At 45.4% G+C, this 7,999-nt stretch overlaps 1 long non-coding RNA gene across 1 annotated transcript; it reads left to right on the top strand.

Annotated features, from left to right (window-relative positions):
* The first annotated feature begins 768 nt into the window (after positions 1–768).
* LOC123048172 (uncharacterized) lies at positions 769–5,832 on the top strand. The gene is made up of 2 exons (XR_006423249.1): positions 769–890; positions 5,528–5,832. It is a non-coding gene; the product is annotated as an uncharacterized lncRNA (long non-coding RNA).
* Positions 5,833–7,999: the final 2,167 nt, after the last annotated feature.

Below are 7,999 nucleotides of genomic sequence, written 5' to 3'. Positions count from 1 at the left end.
ACCTTATGTACATACACATAATGGTCTTGCGGAATCACTTATCAAGAGGATCAAGTTGATAGCAAGACCGCTCCTGCAAAATAGTAATCTTCCAGCTTCATGTTGGGGTCATGCAGTTTTACATGCTGCAGAATTGATACAAATTCGACCAACTGCATATCATACGGTCTCCCCGTTGCAGTTAGTACGTGGAAACTAGCCAAGTATTTCCCATCTGCGGCAATTCGGTTGCACGGTATATGTACCGATCTCACCACCGCAGCGTACATCAATGGGCCCTCATAGACGAATGGGGATCTATGTGGGGTACAATTCTCCGTCAATCATTAAGTACCTGGAACCCCTGACAGGGGATTTATTTACAGCCCGGTACGCTGATTGCATTTTTGATGAGGACAATTTCCCGGCATTAGGGGGAGAGAATAACCATAAAGAATGCCGAGAAATAGATTGGGATGTGAAAGGCATCCAGTCCTTAGATCCACGTACGAATGAGTCTGAACTGGAGGTTCAGAAGATTATAAATTTGCAAAATATTGCAAATAATCTGCCAGATGCATTTACTGATTATAAAGGTGTCACAAAATCAAATGTTCCCGCTATGAATGTACCAGAGAGAGTGGATGTGACCCATAGATCTACTCAGCCACCTAAGAGGGGGAGGAATCTGGACACAAAGGGCAAGGCTTTGCAAAAGCGTCCAAGGGGAATGAGGAATCCTCAAATAGTAAATGCAAGTCAACAAAATGTTGATATTCAACCTAGGGTTGAAGGACACCTGAAGGATGTTGGACATCCAGAACCCAACACGAGTGTGCACACAAATTTTGGTGTTGGGACATTGGAAGACCTTGATCCAATTGTTGAGGGAAATCACGAAGGATCAAAAGGTATTGATGAGATATCCATTAATTATATTGATTCAGGAGAATCATACAATAGAAAGACTACAGTTGTCGACCTTTATTTCGCCTCTAGAATTGCAGAAGGCCTTGATTTGGATCAAGAACCTAAGTGAAAGATCGTGGATGTCGCCTAGAGGGGGGGTGAATAGGCGCTTTAAAATAATTACGGTTTAGGCTTGAACAAATGCGGAATAAACCTAGCGGTTAATTTGTCAAGCACAAAACCTACAACAACTAGGCTCACCTATGTGCACCAACAACTTATGCTAAGCAAGATAAATAACTAGGTGATAGCAAGATATATGACAAGAAACAATATGGCTATCACAAAGTAAAGTGCAGAAGTAAAGGGCTCGGGTAAGAGATAACCGAGGCACGCGGAGACGATGATGTATCCCGAAGTTCACACCCTTGCGGATGCTAATCTCCGTTTGGAGCGGTGTGGAGGCACAATGCTCCCCAAGAAGCCACTAGGGCCACCGTAATCTCCTCACGCCCTCGCACAATGCAAGATGCCGTGATTCCACTAAGGGACCCTTGAGGGCGGTCACCGAACCCGTACAAATGGCAACCCTTGGAGGAGGTCACCGAACCCGTACACTTTGGCAACCCTTGGGGGCGGTCACCGGAACCCGTCAAATTGCTCGGGGCGATCTCCACAACCTAATTGGAGACTCCGACGCTTGCCCGGAGCTTTACACCACAATGATTGAGCTCCGAACACCACCAACCGTCTAGGGCGCCCAAGCACCCAAGAGGAACAAGCTCAAGGGTACCAAGCACCCAAGAGTAATAAGCTTCTCAACTTGTAACTTCCACGTATCACCGTGGAGAACTCAAACCGATGCACCAAATGCAATGGCAAGGGCACACGGAGTGCCCAAGTCCTTCTCTCTCAAATCCCACCGAAGCAACTAATGCTAGGGAGGAAAATGAGAGGAAGAACAAGAAGGAGAACACCAAGAACTCCAAGATCTAGATCCAAGGGGTTCCCCTCACATAGAGGAGAAAGTGATTGGTGGAAATGTGGATCTAGATCTCCTCTCTCTTTTCCCTCAAAAACTAGCAAGAATCCATGGAGGGGTTGAGAGTTAGCAAGCTCGAAGAAGGTCAACAATGGGGGAAGAACACGAGCTCAAAAAGATAAGGTTGAACGGGGAAGAAGAACCCCTTTTATAGGAGCTCCCGAATCCAACCGTTATGTGCTCAGTCCGCGCACGAGCGGTACTACCGCTCAGGGGAGCGGTACTACCGCCCGGGCGGTGGAACATAGAGAGCGGAGCAAAATAGAGGGCGAGGCAGAGCCGTATGAGCGGCACTACCGCTGGAGCCAGCGGTACTACCGTTGGCCGCAGCGGTACTGTCGCTTGGCCCAGCGGTACTAGGGGAGGTGGTAGCCGCGGTACTACCACACACGAGCGGTACTACCGCTCCTACTGCTGCTACTACTGCCGCTGAACCCGACACGAGAAAACCACGTCTCGAGTCGAGGCGGTACCAGCGTGGAACCGGAGCCGTACTACCGCTTATGGCCATAGGCGGTACTACCGTTGTGGGACAGCGGTACTACCGCTTGTGGCGATACGCGGTACTGCCGCTCCGGTCCAGCGGTACTACCGCTGGCGCCAACCTTATGCCAAGACCACGAAAACAAGTACACTCCAAGGAAGACCAGAACTGCCATAACTTCTGCAAATGAGCTCCGAATTGAGCAAACTCAAGCTTGTTGGATAGAGGAAGACGAGTAGCATCAAAACAGCGACTAGTTATAGTAAGAAGGGGCAGGGGAGGTATGCCAACAAATAGAGGAGTGAAACCTCCAACCGAGAAGAACCGGCATAACGTCCAACATCGAAAACATCATAGAAGATGCGAGTGAACTCCGTTTTCGATGAACTCGAGCTTGTCATCAAGATGACCATAAGCTCCAAAACTCACAAAGAGAAGAACCAAACAAGAACCAATAAAGATTATGCAAGGATCCAATGGTTTGAGCTCTCCATAAACGATACGAGCAAGCTACTCATCGAGAGCCCCCCTTGATAGTACGGCAATTGATCCTATAACCCGGTCTCCCATCTACCATCATGAGACCGGTAAAATAGAAAACCTATCAAGAGCAAACATTTGCCTTGCTCATGGTCCACTTGAGCTAGATGATGACGATCTTGGCTCCCTCAAGATGGACCACCTTTCTTGATTGCGTTGGCTCGATGAAGACTAGTTGATTGCTCCCCCATATTCCACTATGGGTGAGCCACCCTTCCGCACATCTTCACAAGTCCATTGTCACCACAATGGCTTCAAGAATTTGATCTTCGTGATGCTTTACTTGAACTTGCTCGCTTCACTTGAACTTGCACACCGCAACCTAACCCCACAAAGAACTCTCACGAAGACCATGGGTTAGTACACAAAGTGTAATTGACAATGCTTACCATACCATGGGATCGCTTGATCCCTCGGTACATCTTGTGCGCTTTGTGTGTTGATCAACTTGATTCACTCTTAACTTAGTCTTGATCAACATTGACTCTTTCCAACTCTCTTCATTTGGATGATGTCTTTAAGGTAAACATGAATGATCACACAATATTCTTCTTCAAGACATGCTTGCAATAAGCTCAACTCTCACATGACCAATCTTTGGATAAACTCCTTGAAACCAACACATGGACTTCAGGAAATGCCTATGGACAAATCCTTCAAATATAACTCAAGGCAACCATTAGTCCATAGAGATTGTCATCAATTACCAAAACCAAACATGGGGGCACCGCATGTTCTTTCACTAAGTCCATGGCAGAGTGCATGAAGCGCTCAGACTGGTCCAAATGGAAGGCAGCAATTGAGGACGAATTGCGCTCGCTCATAAAAAGATGGGTATTCACTACAGTAATACCCACTCCTCAGCATGTGTTCCCTGTGGGAGCAAGATGGGTTTTCGTTTGTAAGAGGAACGATAACAATGAGGTGGTGAGATATAAGGCGAGGCTTGTAGCACAGGGGTTCACGCAGAGACCAGGCATCGATTATGATGAGACATATTCTCCTGTTATGAGTGGAACAATGTTCTGATATTTAATATCACTGGCAGTGAAAAGGAATTTGTCTATCCAACTGATGGATGTTGTGACTGCATATTTATATGGGTCACTGGATTCGGATATTTATATGAAAGTTCCCGAGGGAATGAAGCTTCCGAATCCAAAGGCTAATCGCAACATGTATTGCGTAAAGCTTCAGAAGTCATTATATGGCTTGAAGCAGTCGGGAAGAATGTGGTATAACCGACTGAGTATATTCCTTCTTCGGAAGGGTTACTCAAACAACAGTGATTGCCCATGTGTGTTTATTAAGAAATCTAAGAATGGATTTTGCATTATTTCTGTGTATGTGGATGATCTGAATATCATTGGGACTACACAAGAAATACACGAGGCAAGTAATCATCTTAAGACGGAGTTTGAGATGAAAGATCTGGGTAAGACTAAATTTTGTTTGGGCTTACAACTTGAACATCTTCCTTTAGGAATACTTGTTCATCAGTCTGCTTATATCCAAAAGATTCTTGAGAAATTTAATATGGATAAAGCATATCCATCGAAAACACCAATGGTTGTTAGATCTCTTGATAGAGATAAAGACCCATTTAGACCTAAGGGTGATGATGAAGAGGTATTATGACCTGAGTTTCCTTACCTCAGTGCTATTGGAGCGCTAATGTATCTAGCAAACTGCACCAGGCCTGATATATCATTTGCAGTAAATTTATTGGCTAGATTCAGTGCATCACCAACAAAGAGGCATTGGGTTGGTGTGAAGAACATTTTTAGATATCTTCAAGGCACCAAAGATCTTGGTTTGTTCTATCGGAAAAATCAAGATAAGACCATGGTGGGATATTGTGATGCTGGATACCTATCGGATCCCCATAATGCCAGATCACAGACTGGTTTTGTCTTCTTGAGTGGAGGTACGACCTTTTCTTGGAAGTCGACAAAACAAACTCTGGTGGCTACATCCACGAATCATTCTGAAATTATTGCTTTGTTTGAAGCTTCATGTGAATGTGCATGGCTTGGCAGAATGATTAACTTTATTGAAAGTTCAAGTGGGATTGGATCACTGGAATCACCTACTATTATCTATGAAGATAATGCTGCATGTATTACACAGAGGCAAACAGGTTATATAAATAGTAATATTACAAAGCATATTTCTCCTAAGTTATTTTATCCCCATGAGTTACAGCAGACCGGGGAGATAACTATTTTGCAAACGAAGTCATGTGATAATCTTGCTGATTTGTTTACAAAGTCATTACCAAGTTCTTTATTTGAGAAATACATCAATGGAATTGGTATGAAACGACTTCGGGACTTGCAAAGTTCAGGGGGAGTGTCTCCCTGAATGATAATCTGTTTGTGATCCTCGGATCTTTGATATTGCACTCTTTTCCTTTATAAGTTTTTCCTAAATGGTTTCTTATGGAAGGTTTTTAATGAGGCAATAGTAATACATGCATTATGATATGTCGGTTTCTCCTAATTTTCCCACTGGGTTTTTGGAAGGAGTTTTTGATGGCATATTGTACATATCTCCTCATATTTTTCCTATAGGGTTTTTGGAGGAGACTGGTCATGATGATGATGATGGTGATGGCGATGATGATGTTTACAAGAATAATGAAAGCAGGGATTAGGGGGAGTGTTAAGATTTAGTTAATTAGTTTAATTAAAGGGAAATCCTAGCTTTTCCCAACTGATGTGCGGTTTCTTCCCCGATGGGTCACGTCCTAATGTAACGGACGCGTCCTTCTAATCTTGCCTTTTGTAAGCGTCGCGACTGTGCGACGTGTCCCCTCCGGACATATAAATATGTACATCAGCAGTCAATCAATAGAGATCATTTTACTGTTCACGCACAGTTTCTTCACAATACGCACGGTGAGCGGCATGCGTCGAACCGGAATACACGCACGCGTTCCCTTTGGCACAGGCGGTAGCCGATCAGCTAGTGCTGTGATGCCCAATTGTCCATGTATACCAACATTCTCCACGTAATTCACCTAGCTACGTACGTACGATCCCACAAAAAACAAGATAAACCTAACTACGTACGTAGGACCCCACAAAGAAGAAGATAAACACCTCCAAGAAAACGTATGATTGGATGTTAGAGGGCCCCGAAAACCTAGGAGCTCTCGTTAGAGGCGATTAGGGTTTCTGGTGGAAACGGCGGCGCACGTCAATCTCCATTGACGAGGCGCACGGTTCTTCGATCTGGGGATGGCAACGCCCCCGGGAAGGAGTGCAGACAAGCATGCACCCCCCCTCGCCTAGGGCAGCGAGGGCGCAGATGGAAGAAGCTATGGGAAAGCTGGATCTCACCGAGGAAGAAGCTACCCCTCTAGTACTTGATGATCTGGAGGAAGGGGTCTAGCAGAAGTGGGCGATCACCGGGAAGGTTCTACATCGTAAGATCTTCCATATTCAGACTATCGAAAGTGCTTTAAGGCCGGCTTGGGGAAACCCTAAAGGATTATCCTTCCGGCCAGTGGGGGAGAACACGTTCGTGGCGGAGTTCGCGACATGTCGGGATCGTGATAGTGTGTGGGAAGGGTCTCTGTGGCACGTTAGTCGGCATGCAGTGATCCTCTCTGAATTTGATGAATGCATGAGGCCGACGGAGTTAAGATTTGACAAGCTTCAGTTGTGGGCTAGGGTTCCCAACCTTCCCTTCAACTTGCAGAATGAAACTTGGGGCCTGGCAATAGCTAGACAGATAGACAAGAATGTGACCTCGGTACAGTTTGATCCTGTAGGAGGATTTCTGAGAGCAAGGGTGACAATTGATGTTAACAAACCACTAAGAAGGTGGATTCTTATTGAGTCAGCAAGAAGGAAGAGCGGGGACTGGTATGTGATACGTCTCTGCCATATCTATAATTTTTTATTGTTCCATGCCAATATTCTACAACTTTCATATACTTTTGGCAACTTTTTATACTATTTTTGGGACTAACATATTGATCCAGTGCCCAGTGCCAGTTCCTGTTTGTTGCATGTTTTATGTTTCGTAGCAACCCCATATCAAACGGAATCCAAACGGGATAAAAACGGACAGAGAATATTTTTGAAATATTTGGAGAATATGCGAAGAAGAATCAACGCGAGACGGTGCCCGAGGTGGCCACGAGGCAGGGGGGCGCTCCCCTGACCCTCGTGGGCCCCCCGTAAGGCGGTTGATGCCCTTCTTCGGCCGCAAGAAAGCTAATTTTTAGGAAAAAATCACGGTGAAGATTTCAGTCCAATCGGAGTTACGGATATCCATATATATACGAAACGGTGAAAGAGCAACAGAAGAGAACACAGAAACAGAGAGAGACAGAGAGACGGATCCAATCTCGGAGGGGCTTTCGCCCCTCCCATGCCATGGAGGCCAAGGACCAGAGGGTAAACCCTTCTCCCATCTAGGGAGGAGGTCAAGGAAGAAGAAGAAGAAGAAGAAGAAGAAGAAGAAGAAGAAGAAGGGCCCCCCTCTCCCCTTCTCTTCTGGTGGCGCCGGAACGCTGCCGTGGCCACCATCATCATCACCGCAATCTTCACCAACAACTTCACCGCCATCATCACCAACTCTTCTTCCCTCTATGCAGTGGTGTAACCTCTCTCTTACCCGCTGTACTCTCTACTTAAACATGGTGCTCAACGCTATATATTATTTCCCAATGATGTATGGCTATCCTATGATGTTTGAGTAGATCCGTTTTGTCCTATGGGTTTAATTGATGATCGTGATTGGTTTGAGTTGCATGTTTTATTATTGGTGCTGTCCTATGGTGCTCTCCGTGTCACGAAAGCGTGAGGGATTCTCGTTGTAGGGTGTTGCAATACGTTCATGATTCGCTTATAGTGGGTTGCATGAGTGACTGAAACACAAACCCGAGTAAGGGGGTTGTTGCGTATGGGATAAAGAGGACTTGATGCTTGATGCTATGGTTAGGTTTTACCTTAATGATCTTTAGTAGTTGCGGATGCTTGCTAGAGTTCCAATCATAAGTGCATATGATCCAAGTAGAGAAAGTATGTTAG

This window comes from Triticum aestivum, chromosome 2D, assembly GCF_018294505.1.
Source record: "Triticum aestivum cultivar Chinese Spring chromosome 2D, IWGSC CS RefSeq v2.1, whole genome shotgun sequence".
In the NCBI taxonomy this organism is placed as follows: domain Eukaryota; kingdom Viridiplantae; phylum Streptophyta; class Magnoliopsida; order Poales; family Poaceae; genus Triticum; species Triticum aestivum.
The sequence above is the reverse complement of the archived record's forward strand: the minus strand, read 5'-3'. Positions and strand labels throughout refer to the sequence as shown.